This window comes from Felis catus, chromosome B4, assembly GCF_018350175.1.
Source record: "Felis catus isolate Fca126 chromosome B4, F.catus_Fca126_mat1.0, whole genome shotgun sequence".
In the NCBI taxonomy this organism is placed as follows: domain Eukaryota; kingdom Metazoa; phylum Chordata; class Mammalia; order Carnivora; family Felidae; genus Felis; species Felis catus.
The window spans coordinates 93,657,186-93,682,917 of record NC_058374.1 but is presented as its reverse complement, the minus strand read 5'-3'; the positions used below and the strand labels follow the sequence as shown (position 1 = coordinate 93,682,917).

At 41.8% G+C, this 25,732-nt stretch overlaps 1 non-coding gene across 1 annotated transcript; it reads right to left on the bottom strand.

Moving 5' to 3' along the window:
- Window positions 1-4,091: 4,091 nt before the first annotated feature.
- LOC111561540 lies at window positions 4,092-4,195 on the bottom strand. The gene has a single exon (XR_002744189.1). It is a non-coding gene; the product is annotated as a U6 spliceosomal RNA (small nuclear RNA).
- Between the last annotated feature and the right edge of the window lie 21,537 nt (window positions 4,196-25,732).

Sequence of the window (25,732 nt, the reverse complement as noted above, 5' to 3'; positions counted from 1 at the left end):
ACAGCTGTGCGATAGATGAAGCCCACACCGCCAGCCACTGGAGTTATATACAAACGAGTTATTTCAAGACTTTTTTTTTAAGTACAATTAAAAATAGTACAGTATAAAAAATAGTACAATATAGACTCGTACGTGATGCATACAAATGTTCTGGCTGGAGAAATAGAAGACTTGTGGCTACAGTGATGGGGTATCAGGGAGATACGGAACGGCGGTTACTTTTCACTTTACGCTTTTAGAATGTTATGGTTTGTTTATATAATATATACATTCTCATTAAAAAATAGATAAGACTCGGTACTGAAAGATTCACCTTGCCCCTTTTGGCATATAGGCGTGGCAATTTCAAAAATAAATAAGGACGTAAGAATTGAGTTTGTTCAACCCAAAAGGCACAGTCATTGCAAAGAACGAGTTTCTTTGGCCAGGAAGCAATTAGTTCCTTTTTTTAAAGGACTTTTTTTTTTTTAAGTTGTAACTTTACCCCTAGCCTACAAGAAAGGAATCTCTTAAACATACTGGTCTCTCAACTGATTTAATTGCCAACATGATTATCTTCAGGGATTTGGTTTAGCTTTTTAAGAAAAACCTCATCTTGGGGTGCCTGGGTGGCTCAGTCGGTTGAGCATCCAACTTTGGCTCAGGTCATGATCTCATGGTTCATGGGTTTGAGCCCCATGACCGGCTCTGTGCTGACATCTCAGAGCCTGGAACCTGCTTCAGATTCCGTGTCTCCCTCTCTCTCTGACCCTCCCCTGCTGTCTCTCTCTCTCTCTCTCTCTCTCTCTCTCTCAAAAAATAAGTAAACATTAAAAAAAATTAAGAAATTGGAGTTTCCTGAGGCACCTGGGTGGCACTTGATTTCGGCTCAGGTACTGATCTTGTGGTTCATGAGATCGAGCCCCAAGACAGGCTTTGCACTGACAGCAAGGAGCTGGCTTGGGATTCTCTCTCTCTCTCTCTCTCTCTCTCTCTCTCTCTGCCCATTCCCTGTGGACACACACGTGTGCATGCTCTCTCTCTCTCACTCCCTCTGTCTCAAAATAAATCAATAAACTTAAAAAAAAGAAAGAAAGAAAGAAAGAAAGAAAGAAAGAAAGAAAGAAAGAAAGAAAGAAAGAAAGAAAGAAAGAAAGAAAGAAAGAAAGAAAGAAAGAAAGAAAGAAAGAAAGAAAGAAAGAAATTGGAGTTTCATTAAATGCCAAACGAGAATTTGGGCTATGGACAGAGTAAGCAAATTAGGAGAGATCAGGAGGTAAATAGGTGAATTGCTTTAAACTGTGGCTTTAGCACCACCACCTTGAGCCAATTCAAGCTCTGAATAGTCTGGCTAGCCGCCTCTAGATCAACTGTCCCCTTTCTCACTGGCTCTGTGTTTTGAAAAAATTCTCTTGGCAGAATTAGTAGAGCAGAGGAGCAAAGGGCAGAACTGACCGGATTAGTCTTTCTCTAATGAAATCAGAGAAGACCAGGAAGGAAGGAAAAAGTGATAGGATTTTAGGTGCTCGGGAGAGAGATGGATGAGGCAAGGATTCTATCTTTCAAGGAAACGGTATTAAAAACTTACCATGTGCAACAAGCACTACCCAAGGCCCCAGGTGGTCAACAACATAGTCATACTCCCTGCTGTCATACAATCTAACAGTCTGACTCTACATTTCCAGCCAAAGAGAATGACAATATCACTGACACAAAGTCTAGAGGAAATGAAAAGTTGGCTGTTGTTGAGTTTTGGTTGATGCACCAGAGAACAAAGAGTTCGGTGGTAGAAAATGTGGAACTGAAGCTTGGGCTAGAGACAGAGCTTTTGAGATGACGATTGGCTCAACATGTAAGAACTGATGAGCTCCTCAAAGGAGAGAAGAGACAGACTGGGATAAGGCAGCCGGGGTAGAAACAGCAAAAAATGAGCGAAATGACCAGAAGTCTACCTAAAGCAGGCTATCTAATGGTGTTCCCCAAACTGGAAGAGTCAAGTAATGATACTGAATACTGCAGGAGTCCAAGAAGATGAGGAACAAGAAAACACATTGGATCTTCTCACTCTAACATCGTTGGCATCGTTTGTGACTTTACGATTAAGAAAGAAATGCAAACCGCTGCTGCTGTTTTCCTGCATTCCACCATCATCGTTTGTCACTCTGCCCTTGCACTTGTACCAGACTTTTCTGGAAGCAAACATCTGCTTAATTTTTAGTGGCATTGTTCTCGATACCCTTCTTTGTTCCAAGAGACGGAGACACCTTGAGCGTCGTGTTCTTTGGGACCTAAAGTCTGCAAAACACGTTTACAATAGACTTTTGTCCTGGTCCCAGGGCCACCTCAGACTTGCACTTATTAACGATAACTGATTAATCTTTAAAGAATGGGGGGAAATAAACAAGATTTATCTCAGAAACAGTGTTTAGAATGCTGAAAGTTTCACAAAGTTATTTGACTGTAAAATTGTAGAAGTAGTTCAAATTCCACTTATCTTTCCAAACGTCTGGAGATGGATAGTGTTATTTAAAACGAAATCCCAGCAAACAGTGAATATAAACACAGGCGCTTTTTTAAATGTTTATTTGTTTATTTTGAGAGAGCTCTCGAATGAGGGAGAGGTGGGGGGGGGGGGGGGGGGGGGGAGGGAGGGAATCCCAAGCAGGCTCAGCGAGGAGTCCGACACAGAACTCTATCTCACAAACTGTGAAATCATGACCTGAATCAAAATCAAGAGTCAGGTGCTCAACCAGCTGAGCCACCCAGGTGCCCACAGACTTTTTGTTTCTATTTTTAAGAATTCATCGACTAACTTTCTGTTTATTTTGACAAGTTTAAAATATGCAGAAACATTCACACAATTAATATCTAATGTAACCATTGCCTAGAATTCAAATTTGTCATTTCTGCTTCAGATATATTTTAAAATATGGGATACTAAAAAAAACATTGAAATATCCCTGTTCTTAATCCCATTCTCTTCCCTCTCCTGGGGCAATTGTAACTATTAGTTTGGTGTATATCTGTTAAGTCCATGTCTTTATACGTTGACTATAAATTTATGAAACTGTAAACAGTAAATACAGTAGTCTACATACATACAAAAAAAATTGCTGGGCCATACGGTAGTAAGCCTTATATGGAATTTCAAAATCTAACAAGGAAAGCTGTCCTTATCTTTTTCAGTATTGTCTGTTCTTGGATGTCACTTTTAGAATTCATTTGTCTAAATCATAAACCAGAATCCTATTGGAATTTTGATTCAAATTGCATTGGATTAATTGATTAATTTGACGTCTTTTCAGTCTGGATTCTTTTCAGATAAGAACATGACAGCTTTTTTCAGGTCTCCCTTTGCATTCTTTAATAATGTTTTATCATTCTCTCTATAAGACAATGATTGATTTTTGTGTTTTGATCTTACAGCCATCAATACTGCTGCATTTTGTTTTATAAATACCGCTAGTTTTTCAGTAGATGCTCTTGAATATTTTTATGAAAACAGTAATGTCATCTGTAAAAGTCATCAGTTTGTCTCTTCCTTTCTTATATCTTCTTTTCTTAGAACCTTTAGAGCAATTATTATTTTATGGAATAGTAGCAAAGATAGTGGACATCGTTGTCTTATTCCTGACTTTAGTAAAAATGCTTTTAGAGATGCCTAGGTGGCTCAGTCAGTTAAGTGTCTGACTCTTGATTTCAGCTCAGGTCACGCTCTCGCAGTTTGTGGGTTTGAGCCTCACATCAGGCTCTGTGCTGACAGCACGGAGGCTGCTTGGGATTCTGTCTCTCCCTCTCTTTCTCTGCCCCTCCTTCATTCGTGCACATGCGTGTGCACTCTCAAAATAAACATGAAAAAAATGCTTTTAAAATTGAGGGATGATGTAAGTTTTAGGTAGAGCCCCTTTATTATATTATAAAAGTTTCCTTCTACTCATGTTTGAATTTTTTTTTTTTGAATATGAATGAGAGTTCAATTTTATCTAATGCTTCTTTATGTATCTGGAAATAATCATGTGGCTTTTCTCCTTCATCTGTTAATATGGTCAGAACTGTAGTGGCAGATTTTCCTTCTTTCTTTCTCTCTTTTTCTCTTCCTCTCTTTCTTTCTTTTTAATATGGAACATTTCACAAATTTGCATGTTATCCTTGCTCAGGGGCCATAAGAATCTCTGTACCGTTCAAATTTTAGTATTTGTGCTGCTGAAGTGAGCACTGTAGTGATAGAGTTTCTAAGATTGAACCATCCTTTTTTACTCATATAGACTCTACTTAGTTATAATGGGTCTTTTGTTTTAAATGTTTTATTTATTTTTGAGAGACAGAGACAGAGTACTAGCAGGGGAGGGGCAGAGAGAGAGGGAGACACAGAATCCAAAGCAGGCTCCAGGCTCAAATTCATGAACCACTAGATCATGATTTGAGCTGAAATCAGATGCTTAACTGACTGAGCCACCCAGGTGCCCTGGGTCGTGTTTTTTGTTTTTTTGTTTTTTTTTTAGACACTGATGAACTGAATTTGCAACAGGAATAGTGTAACTGGATGGTATGGAGCCTAACTGATATCTTATCCTGTCCTTAGAGATTACCAAATATCTCAGGGATTTAAGTGGAGATATTGTCCTGCTGAGAACAGTTACTCAGTTCTCCAGGCTAAGTTCAGATAAGGCCCAGTTCTTGACTTGAGATTCTGGTTCCCACAGGGCAATACAGGCTCAACCAGTTTGATGACTTTTAGCATTGAGACGGTTTGTTTTGTTTTGTTTTGTTTCAACGTTTATTTATTTTTGGGACAGAGAGAGACAGAGCATGAACAGGGGAGGGGCAGAGAGAGAGGGAGACACAGAATCGGAAACAGGCTCCAGGCTCTGAGCCATCAGCCCAGAGCCTGACGCGGGGCTCGAACTCACGGACCGCGAGATCGTGACCTGGCTGAAGTCGGACGCTTAACCGACTGCGCCACCCAGGCGCCCCTGTTTTGTTTTGTTTTTAATGTTTATTTTTGAGAGAGAGAGAGAGAGAGAGAGAGAAATAGTGCACGTGTGTGCAGGGAGGGGCAAAGAGAGAAGGGGACAGAGGATCCAAAGCGGGCTCTGCACTGGCAGCAACGAGCCCATGAAGGGATCGAACTCACCAACCATGAGATCATGACCTGAGTCAAAGTTGGACATTCAACTGACTGAACCACCCAAACACCCCAGCATTGAGAGTTTTAAAGGAGGACCAGGAGCAAAACAGGTTACCTTCTAGAGGAATGAAGAGTTTATACCCCCCTCTACCCACCCCTCAATCAAATCTGAGACTTGTGACCACATCTTGGCCGAACACTGCTGAGGCACTCAACTGGCAGAAGAGACATAGAGGTTGAATAGCATCCCCTGCTTTGGTGTGGAGGGGTTTCTGGAGTTTCTCACAGGTCAGTGGTCCCTAAAGAAGATGGCAGGGGTAGAAGGAGTTTTGCTGGTAGCTCCCAAGATGGCTACTGCTTTGGCAATAGAACGCTGGCAGCAGTAGATGCTATGGGATGTCCATTGGTGGAATGTGTTGAATTGGGCAAAACAAGGTGAGCTTTATTCAGCTTCCCCCTGCCCAACTTCCTGCCAGGCCTATGCCATAGGACCATTTGGAGAACTAGCTTTTGGATGCCTGCCAAATGGAGGGAACTGATATCCAATTGGTATTACAGAGAAGCCAAGATAACCAACAAAGGGCAGAAATGCCTCCATTGTCTAGCTGGGATTTTTCATATAAAGAAAACAAGGATATGTGCAACTAATAAAAGTGCAACAAATTTCAAGGGCAGTCATGTAAGGAAAGGTCATTCTCCCCACCCCTGTTTTCTCCCCTGAGTGCAAAGGAGTAATATAGCAGTTTTTTATTGCTGTGTAATGAATTACCACAAATGTACTGGCTTAAAGCAATGCAAATGTATTGGCTCACAGTTCTGTGTGTCAGAAGTCCAAGTAAGCTCGACTGTATTTCTCTGCTCCAGTTCTCACAAAGTCAAAAATCAAGATTGGCCAACTTGCGGGGCGCCGGGGTGGCTCAGTCGGTTGGGCGTCCGACTTCAGCTCAGGTCACGATCTCTCGGTCCATGAGTTCAAGCCCCGCGTCGGGCTCTGGGCTGATGGCTCAGAGCCTGGAGCCTGCTTCCGATTCTGTGTCTCCCTCTCTCTCTGCCCCTCCCCCGTTCATGCTCTGTCTCTCTCTGTCCCAAAAATAAATAAACGTTAAAAAAAAAAAAATTAAAAAAAAAAAAAAAAGATTGGCCAACTTGGGTTCTTACCTGGTGGCTCTGCTTTCTAGCTCATTCCAATTGTTGTCCCAGTTCCTGGTAATTGTAGAATTGTGGCTGCCTTTCCTTGCTGATTGTCAATGGAGGCCCCCACTCAGCTTATTCCTTGACACCTGGTCCCCTTCATCTTCAGGCCAGCAACTGTGTGCGGAGTCCCCCTTATACTTCAAATCTCTAACTTACTCCTCTGCCAATAGCCAAAGAAAACTCTGAGTTTAAAGGCTCCTGTGATTAGAATTGGCCAACCTAGATAGACTCCTTTTTGCCAAGTGATAGCGCATCCTCATGGGCATAATATCTCATCGTATCCCCCAGCTTCTGCACATGCTCGCAGGGGAGAGAATTCTACAGGGCGAGGGCCGTTGTCGGTCATTTCTGGAATCCGCATACCGGTAGTGAGAACAGGGAAGGGAGAGTGGGATGTTGCAGACCCAATACCACAACCTCATCCCTAGTTCCAGGTTACCACAGCCACGGATTCAGCCTGCTCTAGTGCATGAGGAAGGCCAGCTTGGGATCGAATATGAATTGAAGTTTCAAAATGAAGGAGTCAGTCTTAATAAGTGAAATGTGACCCTGTTCAGATAACTAAAAGAACTGAACAATGATAAATTTGCATTGAGGTGTCACTGAGGGAAACTGCCTCCCAGTGAAAATGGGGATTACCATGGTGCATTAAACCAAGACGTTTGGTTGCAGTAAAACTCCAGAAAGAAGCTCTTTATGGTGATGTTTTAAATTTGGACTTTTTCGTCTAGGTTTTTGAGATTGGTCTATATTGGAGCGCCTGGGTGGCTCAGTCGGTTAAGTGGCCGACTTCGGCTCAGGTCATGATCTCACGGTCTGTGAGTTTGAGCCCCACGTCGGGCTCTGGGCTGATGGCTCAGAGCCTGGAGCCTGTTTCAGATTCTGTGTCTCCCTCTCTCTGACCCTCCCCCGTTCATGCTCTGTCTCTGTCTCAAAAATAAATAAACGTTAAAAAAAAAAAAAACAAAACAGGAGATTGGTCTATATTGTTTTTTCCTTACATACCCTTGTTTTGATATCAAGGTTTTAATGGTCTTATGCATTGAGTAGTTTTTTCTATTCTGTGAAACAGCTTGTAGAAGACTGGAAGTGCATGTTCATTAAAGGCTTGATGAAACTGATCTATGAAATGATTAAGGCACGGAGAGGTCTTTTGGTATTGGAAACTTTTGACTACTAAAGAAATTTCTATTTCTTTAATGATTATTGTTTAGATTTCTCATTTCTCCTGAAGTCAGTTTTGTTCGTGTATATTTTTCCTACAAAATGATCCATTTCATCCTAGTAGTTCTATTTTGGGGGTGTGATTGTTTATATCATGATCTTCTGATATACAAAAGACTCTACAACTGTATCTGTAGTCATGTTGCTCTTTTCAGTCCTAATATATGATGTTATTTAGTATTGAGGATGTGTTCTAAAGCCAAGATCTTGGAAAACCCATTCTTGTACTGGGTGGTTGAAAACATTTGGAAGTTGCAGCACAGCAACTCAGAGATTCTGCGGTAGCATAAGCCACAGCATCCAGGGTCCTGTAGAGGCCAGGATGTCCTCATTGGGCTGGTCTGGGGCACGATTTGGGCTGTGATTGTGGCTGCTGCCCAGCCTCCTCCGTACCTGTCCGCTTTCCAAGCTGGGTACTCAGCTTTTTCAATGATTCTATGAGCCAATATCCTTTTAATAGTTCCCCCACCTGCCCCCGCAAATCATACAAGATTGATGGTACGATTTCATGTTTCGTGGGTTGGAGCCCTGAGTCGGGCTCTGTGCTGACAGCTCAGAGCCTGGAGCCTATTTCAGATTCTGTGCCTCCCTCTCTCTCTGCCCCTCCTTGCTTGCGCTCTCTCTCTCTCTCTCTCAAAAATAAAGAAACATTAAAGATTGATATTATGGGTTGAACTACATTCCCTAAAAATTCATATGATGAAGTCCTAACCCCCATTATCTGAAAATGTGACCCCCTGGGGGGTCGCTACAGATATAACTAGTTAAGATAAAGTCATACTGGAGTAGAGAACACCGTTAATCCAATATGACTGGTCCCCCTATAAATAGGGGAACTCTGGACATGGAGACACACAGGAGAACACCATGCAAAGATTGCTTATGCTGTACAAACCAAGGAACTGCCAGAAGCTAGGAGAAATACCTGACACACATCCTTGCAAAGCAACTTTAGAGGGAGCGTGGCCCCGCTGACACCTTGACTCCAGACTTCGGGCCTCCAGAACTGTGAGACAATATACTTCTGTTGTTCTGAGCCACCTGGTTTGTGGCACTTTGTTAAGGCAGCCCTAGCAAACTAACAGTTAGTTTCTATGACTTACCGCTGAGAAGCATGACTGATACCGCTTTGTATTGAGTGACTAATTATGGAACAACCCAGAACTGGCGAATCCGACAGTTTAGGGCAGAGATGGGTGTCTTTGAATGCCAGGTTGACATGAGCTTCACATTAAAATCTCACAAAAGTAGAATTGTCTTGCAGGTCTGTAGAGCGATCTTGGGTCGCGTTAAAGTTTTCCTCCCAAGTGGGGACGGGTGGCTGGCACCAACCTCAGTGGATGCTTTGAGTGGGTCAGAGATTTCCTGCCCTGGAGGTCCACAGTATCTGCCTGACCACTCAGTTTTATGCTGTTGCTGGTTTCTGAGTTGTTTGAAACTGATGACTACAACTGGATCCAGATGTTTCTGCTATGGATCTTCGAGGCGGTTAAAAAAGACACTGCCTTCTCCATGATAAGGAGCTGCCTCACAGACACATGGATCTTCAATTTTTTTCTCACATGGCTAGCTCTAGAAAAGGGGGCAGCCAATTTCTATTTGTCAGCCCTGTAATTCAGGTCACTGGAACACTTTTTTTTTTCTTTTTTAATTTTTTTTTTTAACATTTATTTATTTTTGAGACAGAGAGAGACAGAGCATGAGCAGGGGAGGGTCAGAGAGAGAGGGAGACACAGAATCCGAAACAGGTTCCAGGCTCTGAGCTGTCAACCCAGAGCCCAACGTGGGGCTCGAACTCACGGACCGCGAGATCATGACCTGAGCCGAAGTCGGCCGCTTAACTGACTGAGCCACCCAAGTGCCCCTTTCTTCTTTTTTTTTAAAGTCCTGATACTCTTTGTTATGAGAGCCAGCGCTATCGCTTACATAGATTATGTTAGGCATTTCAGGTCAAACTGTTCCCTAGAACCCCAAATAAAGGACAGAAAGTTAAGACGAAGAAGCACAAATGACTGACCTTGCAGTACATGCTCAACCAAAAATAGCTCAAGATACTCTCATTGATAAGAGTCTTGGCAGCATCCGTACCCTTACTCTCTTTGGCTGGAACAAATAGGCACTGAAAACATGGGGGGAGTAGACCTACAAACAATACATACTGTAATGGATTTTTACTAAGTAGTGGGGTTGCACATCTAGCTCGCTACAACTCAGATAAATAAAAAATTACGTTTTAATTTTACCCACAATTGTTGTTGAGGCTGGGGGGGCACCTCGGTGGCTTAGTCAGTTAAGCATCTGACTCTTGATTTCAGCTCAGGTCATGATCCCAGGGGCATAGGATCCAGCTCAGTGTTGGGCTCCCGGCTAGGCATAGAGCCTGCTTAAGATTCTCTCTCTGCCCTTCCCTCTGCCCCTCTCCCCTGTTCGTTCGCTCTCTGTCTCATAAATAAATAAATAAATAAATACTTAAAAAAATTATTGCTGAACCTATACCTGGACTTTCATAGGAAAATTAATTAAATGTCCAATATTTTAAAATCTGGTTGGATATGATCATGTAAACAATCTAGACAGTTGCCAGTCTCTTTTAAGTAGAATTGTTTATAGGTGCTTATGGCATTTAACAGTTTATCTTAAGGATTTCAGTGAGTAGTCATGCAATAAATATTCTGGTTTTAAAAAAATAGATGGAAAGAAAGAAAGAAAGAAAGAAAGAAAGAAAGAAAGAAAGAAAGAAAGAAAGAAAGAAGGAAAGAAAGAAGGAAAATAGAGAAAGAGTGATTGATTTCCTTTGGATTCCCCTCACCCCTGCTTTTCTAAATTGGTATTTTAGTATGGGGGTGGGGAGGAGGTGCCCCGGGCTATGCGCTATCCTTTGTCAATTCTGCTCACATCCATTGCTTTCCAGCCTGATGTCCCTTATCTACCAGGTTTCTCTACGTTTGCTAGCTTCTGATGCTGCTACCTAGAGGTTAAATCCCAGTCTCCACTAATAAAATCTAATCCCATCCCCTTGCTCTGTGAGCCTCTTGGCTTCAGCACTTACTGCTTAGATTTGTGAGTTCCCTTTTTACTGCCGGTACAAAAGAAAATCTCTTGGGGTCCCTGGGTGGCTCAGTCGGCTAAGTGTCTGACTTTGGCTCAGGTCATGATCTCATGGTTCATGGGTTTGAGCCCCAGGTCAGGCTCTGTGCTGACAACTCAGAGCCTGGATCCTACTTCAGATTCTGTGTCTCCCCCTCTCTCTGTCCCTCCCCTACTCCTGCTCTGTCACTCAAATAAAAACATTGAAAAAAAATTAAAAAGAAGAAAATCTTGATTTCAAGTTATGCTATATAGGCATATAGGTGTGTGTTTAAATTTAAATTTATATTTATGAATGTATACATATTTATATTTTGTTATTTTATGCACCTACATATGTTTAAAGGGGGTATAAAGTTTCTCTTCAGCAGTTATTCACCAGAAAACTGACTTAATTTTAAATAAAAATTGGGGGGAGTGCCTGGGTGGCTCAATTGGAGAAGCGTCAGACTCTGTTTCAGCTTAGGTCGTGATCTCATGGTTCACGGGTTCAAGCCCTACATCAGGTTCTGTACTGACAGCATGGAGCCTGCTTGGGATTCTCTGTCTCCTCCCTCTCTCTCTCTGCTCCTCCCCTGCTCTCTCTCTCTCTGTCTCTCTCTCAAAATAAATACATTAAAAAAATTTTTTTAAATAAAAATAAAATTTAGGGGCACCTGGATGGCTCGGTTGTTAAACCTCAGACTCTTGATTTCAACTCAGGTCATGATCTCATGGTTAGTGAGTTCAAGCCCCACGTGGAACTCTGTGCTGACAGCGTGAAGCCTGCTTGGGATTCTCTCTCTCTCTGCTCCTTCCCTGCCCATGCGCACCCTCTCTCTCAAAATAAATAGATAAGCTGTAAAAAGATAAAACTAAAATTTAAATAATACATAAGTTCTTGTTTAAAAAGGGGATAAGGACGAATCCCCTTCAAGCCCCACCCACATCTCCATGCCCCATCGTCCCAGAGGCAACCTGGTTTATCAATTAGGTTAGTTTCCTCTCAGTCCTTCTTTCAGATATTTACACAGGTTTACATGTGTTCCTTAGGCAATATGTAATTTCATTCTGTGCTGTTATTTACTTTCTTTTTATATGAAATGGTATCACGGCATTATAACTGTAACTTGCTTTTTTATCTAATCCGATGAGGTGGTGGGGCCATCCAGATTGGCACTGACTTCGGTAGCGTTCTTTTTAACTGCTTCATACAGCTGCTTACGTAGTTTGAATGAACACTTTGTAAGCCATTCTTCTATTCATAGTTCAGTGTTTCCAGTTTCTCCCTTTGAGGAACTCTGCAGTGGGCATGTTTGTACATGTTTTCTCCTGCACAAGTGCCAGTGTTTTTCAGAAGTAGACACCAATAGCTGGAATTGCTGGCTCTTAGCAAACTTGTATTTTTATATTAGTCAACATTGTCAAATTGCTCTTCTACATGACTGTACCAATTTTATATTCCCATTAGCAATGTGTGTGTAGGCTTTCCCACACCTGCGTCAATACATTTTATTAGTATGCTTAACTTCTGCCAGTACAGTGACTGAGAATTGTTATCTTGATGCTCTAAATAAATATAATCAATTTTTCCTGACACTTGCTGAGGTTCAGCTTCTAGTCATATGTTCATTGGTCAGTTCTCCTTATTTTTCTATAAGTAACTTATCCTATTATTTTTTCCCCATGTTCCCATTGGTCTGAGTCTTCCCTTTTTGTAGGAATGCTTTATAGATCTAAATGCTAATCCTTTCTGTTGTATATGGCAGAAACGATCTCCTAATCTGTCACTTGTTTTTGACTTTGCCTAAACATATTATCAATCTTATAACTTTGCTTATGATGCTTTTTGTAGCAGACAACTTTGACATGCTGGTCACATTTCATGCTGTTCAGTCTTCATGGAATCAAACTTATCAATCTATTCCTTTACATATTTTGCATGTAGGGTCTGGTTTAGAATGACTGCTAATTTCCCAAAGTCATAAACTTCTAGTTTCCCAAAGTCTAGTTTCTCTCCTATATTTTCTTCCAAGATATGTAGAGTTTTGTTTTTTGGTTGGGTCTTTAATCCCTCCAGAATGTATTTTCATGAATGGTATTAGGTAGAGCATATAACTTCGTTTTTATCAAAACAAATGATCAGTTGTCCCAATGCCATTTACTGAACTGTTGATAGCTCCCCCACTGAGATGGGATTCCATTTTTATTGTTCACATGACCCTAACCTGGATGAACTAGCCATCTACAGGAATAACCCACCCTAAGTAAAGGCTTACACATAGGCTGCTGAAACTAGGCAAATACTTATCTAAGTGAGCATAGGATGTGTCCTTAAAACGAAAACTGTAACTTAGTTATCTTAGAGACTGTTTGGAATAATATACACTAAAGAACTGTTATATTTACATACAGGAAGTATGTAAAAAAGGGAATTAAATAGTAAGAATTCGATCCTGATTGTCTAACATGGGAATAATCAATTCACTAGAGAAAAACATGAAGTTTTCTAAGTCTTTCCATGGCTTAAAAGAAATAGCTTTCTACATTAGTCTACTCTCTTACTTCTGATGATATAAAAATTAAAAAACTTTCTGCAAGCCTATCTAGTTTCACAGGCACCTTGATAAAAAAGGAGGGGGTGCCCATAAAGAGGAAATGAGTATTTCAGGTATATCTCCTTTACAGAATTGAGAAATTGATACTCTGTATACAAATCAGTCTCTTAAGAGATTTTAACTGCATAGTTTAAACAACTCAAGCCATAGAGTTTTCTGAATTTCTAATTCTGTGGTTTTACCTCTAGTGCTTGTAAGTGCCTGATACATAGAAGATACTCAGTACATTTGTTGAATACATGGATGGCCAAACCGTCATTGTTGTTTTGTTAGGTTAATATTTGAAATGCTATGAATCATAGTCATTTGCACCCCCCCCCCCCATTGGATTACCATGTAAATGATTTCTTTCTGCAAAGAGATACAGGTCTGCAGCTTGAAGTAGAGCTAATGACATTCAAGGCAGATCACAAATATCTCATTCATTTATTTAATCATTCAATATGAATTTGCTAAGAACCTATTAACCATGGTGCTAAGCTCTGGGGAATACAATAATAATAATTTTAAGGACCACGGTTATTGTATTTAACTAGACTGGAAGGTGGAAGAGGTTGTAATTGCAAGTACAGTAAAACCTTGGTTTGTGAGCAAAATTTGTTCCGGAAACATGCTTGTAATTCAAAGCACTTGTATATCAAAGAGAATTTCCAGAACCATTGGCTCAGTTGTGACCATGTGACATTTGGCAACACCTACTACTCGTATTGCAAGACATCGCTCATTTATCAAGTTAAAGTTTATTAGAAATGTTTGCTGGTTTTGTGGAACACTCACAGAACAAGTCACTCGCATCGGAAGTTCCAAGCAGTAGGTCGAAAACAGTGGGGAAACTAAGCTGGTTTTTACTCAGAAAATTAGAAAGGGCTATGGACCTCCAGGGTCCTTACCTATCCAACCAAGGGTCAGGTGTCAAGTACAAAGTAAAAACCCCAGGTCTTTCCAGAAGATTGGGGAATCACACAGATTAGCAGACCAAGAACTGTTAGACATTTAGGTGCTTTCCAATTTTTTGCTGCTAACAACAGGGTCATGATAAACTTCCCTGGACAAAAATTGTATGCACATCTTAACTCCCTTGGGATCAGGTGGATTCTCTGGGTCAAAGGAAAGCTGTGCCAATTTACAGCCCTACAATTGACAGAGGAGTGTGCTTGCTTCCCCCTGCCCCCCTTGGATACACTACATTTAGAAAGACCTGGATTTATAGGTCTCTATGAAAATTAACCAAATATTTGCCAACTTTCGATGTCAAAATGTCCGTTTCCATTTCGTAAATATTTTAATTAGTTAGAAAAACGTGTACGTTGCCCTTATGAAACAAGGAATTTGCTTTACATTATAGTGCAGGGAGCACTGGGGTTTTGCTTGTTTGCACCAATGTTCCTGAGTTGGACTAGAAGTTCTCCGATGCTTTGACAGGTAGCTTTAAGATGGAAGTGTGACGGAACAAAACAAGGGTGGGGGAAAGGGGTAAGAAAAAAACCACAGTATGACTGGAAGGGAAGACAAAAAGAACACGAGCGAGGAAAACGAAAGAAAACAAAACAAAACACAACGTCGGGGGAGCAAGAAGGCGCAGACTTCTGCAGGCACACACTCTGCCCGTGCTTGTCTATTTTCTTGTGTGGTTGCTCTGTCTGATGGTTTTGGTGCAAACATTTAGCAACTGCAGCTTCCTTTATCATTAGAGGAGGAAATGAAAGAGTAAGCACAATTACAGGGTGAGAAGTAATTACTGGGCCCAACATGAGAAGATTTTTTTTTTTAAAGGGAAAATCCTTGTGTTGCAATTTGCTAAGTCACCAGGATTTTAGGGCTCTGACCCCAGTTAGTCATTCTTGCCTTTTAACACAGTTCCCGTTTTCTAACTGGCCACTGTGTTGTCAATAAACCCTGCAGGGCCCTTCAAACGTCTCTGAAACATTGGGAAATGAATTCAAATTCTAAGAAGCCGCACTTCTGAATGTAAATCAATCGACTACCTATTTTATTTCTTTCTACCTCTTAGGATCTTTCCTATGTAAGGGAATTTACTGAGGTAAAATTTAATTTAAATACTTTCAAGAGGCTTTGCTTTTAAGATGACAGGAGAGGACGTTTCTCTACAAAGAAATTTAAGATTTAGAAAGCGATGGCTCCCTCTAATGGCCAGAAAATGCCACAATCGAACTGTGGTTTTGTTTTCAAGCTCCGAGGTTGTGGTTAGTATTAGAATACCTGGGTAAGGCTAAATGTTTCCTATCTCTCATCACCTTACTTAAAAGTGTCAGCACTTTCAAATTATTTAAAGATGTAAATCCAAATATACCACATAAAAAGGGAACAAAAATCAATAGAGTAATTTTTTTTTAAGTAAACTCTACACCCAACATGGGGCTTGAACTCAGGACCCCAAGACAGAGTCACATGCTCTACTGACTGAGACAGCCAGGCGCCCCAAGAGTAATTTTTAAAATAAATTATTGTGTTTTTAAAAGTAGGGCTGAGGGGTAGGAGAACTGGGGAGATGTTAGTCAAAGGGTGAAAACTTGAAGTTAGAAGAATGAGTTCTGGGGATCTAACGCACAGCATAGTGTTTATGGTTAACGATACTGTATTATATATTTCAAAGTTGCTGAGAGACTAGATCTTAAATGTTCTCGCCACAAAAAAGAAATAGTTATGGGGGTGCTTGCGTAGCTCAGTTGGTTAAGCGTCCAACTTTGGCTCAAGTCATGATCTCATAGTTTGTGAGTTCGAGCCCCACGTCGGGCTCTGTGCTGACACCTCAGAGCCTGGAGCCTGTTTCGAATTCTATGTGTTCCTCTCTCTGCCCCTCCCCTGCTCGCACTCTGTCTCTCTCTCTCCCTCTCTCTCTAACATAAATAAATGTCAAAAAAAAAAAAAAGAAATAGTTATGTGAGGTGATGGAGAGGTTCGCTAAGGCTATGGTGGTAATCATACTGTAGCATGTAAGTGTATCAAGTCAATGCGTTGTATGCTTACGTGTGCATAATGTTATATACAGTTGTCCTATAGTTGTGACATCAATTGTATCTCAATAAAAATAAAAGATGGAAAATAAAAGCGAGTGGAAAAAAAAAAGACAGAGTAACGGATATGCATTTACCAGAGTATCAGTTTACTTGATTTGTGATATGTTTTCTAAATCAGTGGATGTTTGAAACATTTCTGAAGTTTCAGGAAAAAACAGTATGAAATAAACTGTGGAAATAAATCACTTGAAATTTCAGTGCCAATTTTTTTAAAGTGTATTTATTTATTTTGAGAGAGAGAGCGAGCATGAGCAAAGGTGGGGCAGAGAGAGAGGGAGAGAGAGAGAATCCTAGCAGGCTCCCTGCTGTCAGTAAAGAGTCTGACGCGGGGCTAAAACGCACAAATCTGTGAAATCATGACCTGAGCCAAAATCAAGTCAGACACTTAAACAACTGAGCCACCCAGGAACCTCTCAAGTACTAATTTTTAAAAAGGTAGATCTTTATCATGATAAAAAACAAATAAATAAGGTTAAAAAAAAAAAAAGTAAACTAGAATCTAGACTAGAACATTGCCCAGCATGGGTGAAGACAGTCATTTAGCTCAATGTGAAGAAATTCTGTGTGACCAATCGAGTCATGAGTTTCTTGAATTATCACTGCAATCCTATCTGCTAAATATCAAAATGTTATAAGCAGGAGTTTGGCTGTGATCCTTAATTCATATATTTAACACATATGTATTTGCACAGCGTGAGGCATTTGAAAGATAGCCTTCTCAAAATAAAACGTCCTTGCATTTTTGGAGCTTGCTGTGCAATAAAAGAGAGACTGTAAGCAAACACGTAAATATCTAATTGCAAATTGGGATGAAGCTTTAGAAGGAAGAGAACTGGGTCCTTAACAGAGAGACTAACCAAGACATCTGGACACAGAAGTAGACACAGATTCCCTGAGATCTGCATGAAGGGGAGTTACCCACACACAGGGTGGGGAGAGCTTTGCAGGCAGACGGAAACTCTGACAGAGACACCATGAGTAATGATCACTCAATTACTCACAAGGCTGCAGTGGTTTGGTACAATATGTGATATATTAACAAGAAAATTCTTGTTCATATATGTGTCATTGCATAACATTTTAGCATTTTACATATGGCCATGTTCTCTGGCCTTTAGATGGAAGGCTCTGTGATGAAAGGAAATGTCTTCCATTTATTTCCATTTTTCTGGGTTTAGTACAGAGTGCTGTATGCAGAAGACTCTTAACTCATGTGACCAGAGGAATAAAGGACTATTTCTTTGAGGCTACCTAGTTGAGAAAGTCCCTTTGGTTGGATTGCTTCACCAAGGATTTTTTTTTTTTATTTAGTTAACACAACAGTGCAATATTGGTTTCAGGAGTAGAATTCGGTGGTTCATCACTTACATACAACACCCAGTTCTCTTCACACATGACCTTCTTAACACTCATCACCAATCTAGCCCACCCCCAAGCCCAACTCCGTCAATCCTCAGTTGGTTCTCTATTGTTAAGAGTCTCTTGTGGCTTGTTTCCCTCTTTCCTTCTTTTCCTTTCCCCCCTTCCCATATGTTCATCTGTTTTGTTTCTTAGATTCCATGTATGAGTGAAATCATATGGTATTTGTCTTTCTCTGATTGACTTATTTCACTTAGCCTAATACATTCTAGCTCCATCCACGTCATTGCAAGTGGCAAGATTTCATTTTTCGGATAGCTGAGTAATATTCTGACGCGTGTGTGTGTGTGTGTGTGTGTGTGTGTGTGTGTGTGTTTGGCTATTGATGATAATGTTGCTACAAGCCTTGGGGTGCATGTACCTCTTTGCATCTGTATTTTTGCATCCTTTGGGTAAATACCTAGGAGTACAATTCCTGGGTTGTAGGGTAGTTCTATTTTTAGATTTTCGAGAAACCTCCATACAGTTTTCCAGAGTGGCTGCACCAGCTTGCTTTCCCACCAGCAACGCAAAAGAGATCCTCTTTCTCCGCATGCTCGCCAACATCTGTTGTTGCCTGAGTTGTTAATGTTTGCCATTCTGACTGGTGTGAGGTGGTATCTCATCATGGCTTTGCTTTCTATTTCCCTGATGATGAGTGATGTTGAGCATCTTTTCATGCGTCTGTTAGCCATCTGGATGTCTTCTTCAGAAAAGTGTCTATTCATGTCTTCTGCCCATTTCTTCACTGGATTGTTTGTTTTTTTGTGTGTTGGGTTTGATAAATGTCACCAGGGATTTTGCATTCCTAGCATCTGACGACATGTCTGCCATAATCAGTGCTCAATACATATTTGTGGAATAGTGAATATAAGACCAAGTGAATACATTTTTCACTATGCAAATATGTCTATTTCCCTGTGTCCAATTAAACCAGTCATTTAATTTCTCAATCACTCAACAATCACTGACTACATGCAGCATGCCAGGCATGATGCCAGTGCTGAGGGTACAAAGGTGAGCAGAAACAGACAAGACTCTGTCCTTGTGGAGCTTACAGTCTATTAAGTATTACAAAAGTCAGAGGTAGTAAATTGATCAAGCATATACTGTGTTGTCCTTATTGCCAGGAGAGAGTTCCTGACAAAGGGCCTTGCCTTGATTTAACCACATAATTTCCAGAAGCACAGAGCAGGATGCTTAGTGAACAGAAGCCAGAGTCTATTATTAGGGCTAAGGTGTAGGTGGCAAAACCCTGCACTGGGGTTGGTTTCTCAGTAAGGAATGTGGTGCTGTTGCAGATGACGGAGTGTAATCAGGGAGTGAGTCTGACTTTTTGAGCTAGGTTTGCTACTTCGCCCAATGCCTGTGGACTGGGGCAGGAAGGATGAGGGGGTGGGAGCGGCGGGGAGGGGGGGAAGCTGAGAGGAAGCAAAACAGAGAAGATTCCACAAAGAAGATTAAAGAGATGCTCCTGGGTCGACACACACACAAACATCTCAAGAATGTGATACGGGTGGTCTCATTGCCCTTGTATGGGGGAAGACTGTCCTTTTCTTTTTTTCTTTTTAAAGTCAGTTGTTTTTTTTTTTTAATTGTTTTAACCTTTTTTAAATTTATTTTTGAGACAGGGGGAGACAGAGCATGAACAGGGGAGGGTCAGAGAGAGGGAGACACAGAATCTGAAACAGGCTCCAGGCTCTGAGCTGTCAGCACAGAGCCTGACGCGGGGCTCGAACTCACGGACCTCGAGATCATGACCTGAGCCAAAGTCGGCCGCTCAACCGACTGAGCCACCCAGGTGCCCCATCTACCCAAGCTGACACTTAGGTCCCCTCCCTTCCCTCCTAGAGAGGAAATCACAACCTGGCCTCACTGCCTAGATGTGGCAGTAGGGCCCTCTTCCTCTCTAAACCCCCCCCCCCCGACGGGATCGCACAGAATTCTGACAACTCGCTCAACGACAACCTGTGTCACAGAGATAGAGAGCCTGTCACAGAGCGGATTGTTTGGCTTCATAGCTCATTGCTATTTATACCTACTTAGAGTAAGACAAAAAGCTTCATAAAGATTCAATGCATCTGTGACTGCTCAATTTGAGAGAGAAACTCCTTTCCTTCTTAAAATGGCAGATTTGATGTGTCAGTGGCTTTGACAGCTTCCAGCTCTCCGGACCCAAGGTGAAGAGGGATAAATTAGATATATTATATGCCAAAAAAAAAGAAAGAAAGAAAAGAAAAGAAAAAAAAGGAAAAACACTTTTATATGCACTAACAAGGAAGTTTTTATCTATTGAGTGTTTTCTCAAAAAAAGGCTCTAAAGATTATGACCATTGGTTCTGTGCCCACACTGCCACCACTTTCCTGTCCTTGGCATGCCTCGGTTTCCTCATCTGTAAAATGAGGACAACAAGACTGTTACAAGGGTTAAACAAGGTAATACATGCACTTTTATCATTTTTAATAATAATAACGTGGAATCCCCCTGAAGGAATTGTAAGGGTCATAAAAAAAATACTGCTGTTATCCAGAACCGGCCATTCTCTTGTCTTACTTTTTTTTTTTTAATTTTTTTTAACTTTTATTAATTTTTGAGAGACAGAGAGAGACAGAGCGTGAGTGGGGAGGGGCAGAGAGAGGGAAGGAGGGAGATAGAATCTGAAGCAGGCTCCAGGCTCTGAGCTGTCAGCACAGAGCCCGACGTGGGGCTCGAACTCATGAACTGCGAGATCATGAGCTAAGCTGAGGTTGGACGTTTAACCGACTGAGCCACTCAGGTGCCCCAATCTTTCTTGTCTTTCTTAAGTACCAAGCTAGTGCCTGCCTCAGGGCTTTGGCCCTTGCTATATCACCTTTCCAGAAACTTCTTCCCCAGTCTTGTGCATGGCAGGCCCTCTCTCACCCTTGAGTTCTTGGGTCAGGTGTAACCTCCTCAGAGAGACCTTTTCAAAAGCAGCCCCTCCTCCATCCCTGGTTCGGGTCTAGCACATTCCCATTGTTCATTCTCTTCCTGGAATTGACCAGGCTCTGAAATAACCTTGTTGATGCCTCCGCTTGCTGGTTATCTTCCATCGCTGGAACTTAAGCCCCACAGAGGCAGCAACCATGATGGATGTCCTGAAAGCCCAGGGTGGCTGTTCACAAAGCGTGGTCTGGTGACCCTCTTGTAAGGTCAAAACTCCTCACAATGCTACTAAGAATTGATTTGCTTTGCTTTTCACACATGTTGACCGTTGCACCGACAGTGCGAAGGCGACGGCGGGCAAAAGTGTTGGCACCTGGCGTGAATCAAGGCTGTGGCCCCAGATGCATCAGCAGTGGCTGCATTTTTCCTCACTCACACGCAAACAAGAAAACAAAACAAAGCAAAAACAAGCCGGTTTCACTGAAGAGTCATTTAAGAATGTCCTCGAAGGGGCAATCAAAATTATTGGTCTGTCTTAGTCCTGACCCTTGGGTACACGCCTTTTCAGTAGTCTCCGTGATAAGGTGGGAAACACACACACGCACACACCCCTGTTGCACACCGAAGCCTGTTACACGGCTGACCTCAAGGAAGAGCTCTCTCCTGGTTGAGCTGCAAACTGGAGTAAACCGCTCTTTTCACGGGACACCATTTTTACTTGAAAGAACAGCGGACAAACTCTGGGCCGGAGCATAGAACTGAAGATGTGGGGGCGCCTGGGTGGCGCAGTCGGTTAAGCGTCCGACTTCAGCCAGGTCACGATCTCGCGGTCCGTGAGTTCGAGCCCCGCGTCGGGCTCTGGGCTGATGGCTCGGAGCCTGGAGCCTGTTTCCAATTCTGTGTCTCCCTCTCTCTCTGCCCCTCCCCCGCTCATGCTCTGTCTCTCTCTGTCCCAAAAAAATAAATAAACGTTGAAAAAAAAATTAAAAAAAAAAAAAAAAAGAACTGAAGATGTGGTTTTGAGAACTGACTGCGTAGAGCTGATAGGGTCTAATACATGACCGACACTATTTCAGCCACTGGCAACAGACACATTTCTCTGCTCTCAAGGAGCTTCCAAGAGAATAAAGAAAGAGGTCAGAATTGAAGTTTGCTTCATATTTGAAGCTAAGGGCTAGGAGGAGAAAAAGAGGCCAAAAGGAAATCACTTAGGAAATGCATTAATTAAGGAAACAAGTCTGCAAAGCACTACCGTTTATTATTAGCAAAGCAGAGCGGTTAAGGGCTATAAGCTAAAATGTAGAAACAATCCTCTCATAACTGTGACCATAATAGTTTTATTCAGCAAAATGAGATTGTACTTATCCTGATACTTTAAGGATCTTGCTTTTTCCTCTTTTATATACCCTTGCCTTTTTTTTCTTTTTAAAATTTTTTAAATGTTTATTTAATTTTGAGAGAGAGAGAGAGACAGAGTGTGAGCAGGGGAGGATGAGAGAGAGAGGGAGACACAGAATCTGAAGCAGGCTCCAGGCTCTGAGCTGTCAACACAGAGCCCGACGCGGGGCCCGAACTCACGAACTGTGAGATCATGACCTGAGCCGAAGTCGGACACTCAACTGAATGAGCCACTCAGGCGCCCCCCCCCCCTTTCTTTTTTAAGAGAGAGGGCACAAGTGAGCAAGGAGCAGAGAAAGAATCTCTAGAGGGACAGAGAGAGGGAGAGGGAGAGAGAGAGAGAAGCAGGGCTCACCTGAAGAGGGGCTCGTGTTCACCCAAAGCGGGGTTCGAGCTCACCCGATGTGGGACTCAAGTTCACAAACTGTGAGATCATGACCTGAGCCAAAGTCAGTCATGACCTGATCCGAAGTCAGATGCATAACCGACGGAGCCACCCAGGTGCCCCTCCTTTCTTCTTTTTTAATATCCGTGCTCCTCCAGAGAATTTTCAACATGAGAACATTCAGAATTAACTGGCAAGTGGCAATATCACAGATCACCCTGATTCCAAATACCCTGTCAAATTTACAATGAGAATAATGATTAACTTTTCATCTCTGTGCCATATACATTGTTCGCTCCCAAAGTCACTTAAGTTCATATTGCAATCGTGAATCTTATACTTTTAAAATAATGCTCTTGGGGCGCCTGGGTGGCGCAGTCGGTTAAGCGTCCGACTTCAGCCAGGTCACGATCTCGCGGTCCGTGAGTTCGAGCCCCGCATCAGGCTCTGGGCTGATGGCTCGGAGCCTGGAGCCTGTTTCCGATTCTGTGTCTCCCTCTCTCTCTGCCCCTCCCCCGTTCATGCTCTGTCTCTCTCTGTCCCAAAAATAAATAAACGTTGAAAAAAATAAATAAATAAATAAATAAAAATAATGCTCTTAATAAACTCAATTTGAATTCTTCTTCCCCCAAAGACGTTCGCCGCAACCCCAGTTTAAACAAGGCTTTCCTGCTTTCTCCCCTCTGTGTCCTCACTCTACATTCATTCTGTGTTGGACCGAGGCCGGGGCTGTTCCCTCTGAACCAGTGCTCTAAGTCATAAATGCCGGAGAAGACAAGCCTCCTTTTCATAGGCTGAGGGCACCAAATTGCATTCCTTCAATCTTAGGTCTGAGGGAAAAAGTTCTCCAACTGGAAAAGAAGCAAAGCTCTCAGAATAGCATATAGAACATTTTAAACTTTTAACAAAAAGTGTGACTTTAGAAATTACGCGCTGAGATTTTAGGACAAAATTTAGAACTAATTTAAATAAAAAGAGTAACTGGGGCACCTGGGTGGATCAGTTGGTTGAACGTTCGACTTCAGCTCAGGTCACGATCTCGCGGTTTGTGGGTTCGACCCCCATGTTGGGCTTTGAGCTGACAGTGCAGAACCTGCTTGGGGTTCTCTCTCTCCCTCTCTCTCTCTGCCCCTCTCTCACTCATGCTTTCTCTCAAAAACATACAAACAAATTCAGGACAACCCAGATGTCCTGCATTAGGAATAATATTAGAAATGATAGAAAGTTGGGGAGCCTGGTTGGCTCAGCCATAAGAGTATGCAACTCTTGATCTCGGGGTCATGAGTTTGAGCCCCATGAGTTGGGTGTAGAGATTACTAAATAAATAAATAAACAAATACACTTGAAAGAAAAAAAAAAAAAAAAGAAATGATAGAAACTGGGGCCAAAGAAGGGGCCCCAAATATCCCTCCTGCTCACTCCCTTTATGCTTAGTGGCAACCCATATTTATTTATTAATTGGGGGAAATACTGGGAATTAATTGGGGGAACTACTGGGTAGTTACTGAATAGGTAGAAGGCTGTGGCTGGGGCAAGGGGGGTATTGGGTAATTAGGGATGATCAAAGTCAAGGAGCAAAAAGAAGACGGTGGAGGGCCAAGTAGACCCCCTCCCACTTGAGCAGAAAGTTTGCTCCTGTTAGAACTGGTTCACTCACCCCAAGGTACCAATAGCCCCATGTGTGGACTCCATCTATGTGTCCTCATGTCCACCAAAGCACTTCATGTCTCCCATCCCCCTGGCCCCCCAGGGTTTGGTGTTCTATGGAATGCAAAGATGCCTGGGGTCAGGCTAGCAACTACTCCTTTTCTGTTTTTAACCAGCTACATTTACTTGTTTCTTCCTGAGTTTTAAAGTCCAACAGATAGAGCAAGTCCTCCATCCGTGCCCCTTGTCACCCTGAGCAGCAGGTTGCAATTAAAAGTGGCTTCAGCTAATCAGTGTTTACTTTTCATCTAGAACAAGAAGCCCGGAAACAGACACCTGATGGCATTGTTTTAGCAGCTCAGTACTTTCAGATCATGTTCTCCTCACCTGTCCTTCGCCAGTTAGTACAATTCCAGACATCCACAGCTATGTTTGAGGCAGGAAAAGGCAGCGCCAGCCATAACCACTCCTTTTAGTAGGAAAGCAAAAAATTCCCCATAAATCCTCGACAGACCTCCAATTATGTTTCAGTGGCGATACCTTACATGACCATCCCTAACTACAGGGCAACATAGTGAAAAGAGAATTTAGCATTTTTAGCCTCTGGAGTAGAAGCAAACAAAGAATAGGAATGGGTGTTCCGTTAAGAAACCAACAGTGTCTTCCGTGGCATTTTGTGCCTTTTTTCACTCCTGTATAACTTTTTGTTCAATTGTATAAAACATTCTGATTCTAACAAATATGGTCAGTGAGCCACTCCATGATTCTCTAAGAACTCTAGTCCAAAGAGATTAGTCTTCTGAACCCCAGGCAGAGAAAAACCTGGAGAGTCTGAATGTTCCCATAGTAAATCCCAGTTTTAGAGACCCCAGATCCCAACAGACTAATTGATTCCGAGCATTCCATCTCCTGGCACCAAACTGCCAGCACTAATCTTATTTATTTTTATATTTTTTTAATGTTTATTTATTTTGAAAGAGAGAGAGAGCAGGAGAGGGGCTGAGGGAGAGACAGAATCCCAAGCAGGCTTTGTGCTTGTCAGTACAGAGCCCGACACAGGGCTTGATCTCCCGAACCACGAGACCATGACCTGAGCTGAAATCAAGAGTCGGACGTTCAGCTGACTGAGCCACCCTGGCACCCCATCCAGCACTAATGTTAAATGAGAGAAGAATTGAGAAAACAGGAAGCTGACTTTGGGGAGTATAAGAACAAACAGGAAAAGGAAAATGAAAACATTTGGTTGATACAGATCATTTGATTGTAAAAGAAAAAATATTTTTATGGATATTAAAAAATTCAAAATTTAGAAATGCATACGAACCTAAAGTTGCTTTAAACAAATAAAGTCCTTAAAAAAAAGAGCACATAATCCTGGCTGGTTAAATAAATAAGCAGGCTTGTTCTTGTGGGGTACATAGTATTTATGGGATTTTTAAATAGAAAAATGTGAATTACTGTGGCTTGGGTGATGGGCTCTTTTCCAAATTAAAAACAGCGTAGCAAAAAATATCCCCCAAATAGCCATAAAAAATTCGGTGAATGGGCAATAATTTACCTTCCAATCACTTCATATGGAGTGTGAAGCAATTTTGATAAATCAAATGAAATCATGCCTTCTAACATAACATGTAAATAAATTACCTTTAATGTTTTGAAGATAATTTCTAAAAACAATCCATCAGAAAAAAAAATGCACATGAACAAGAAGAATTCTTATAGGGGTCAAACAAAATCTTTCTCCATTTAATC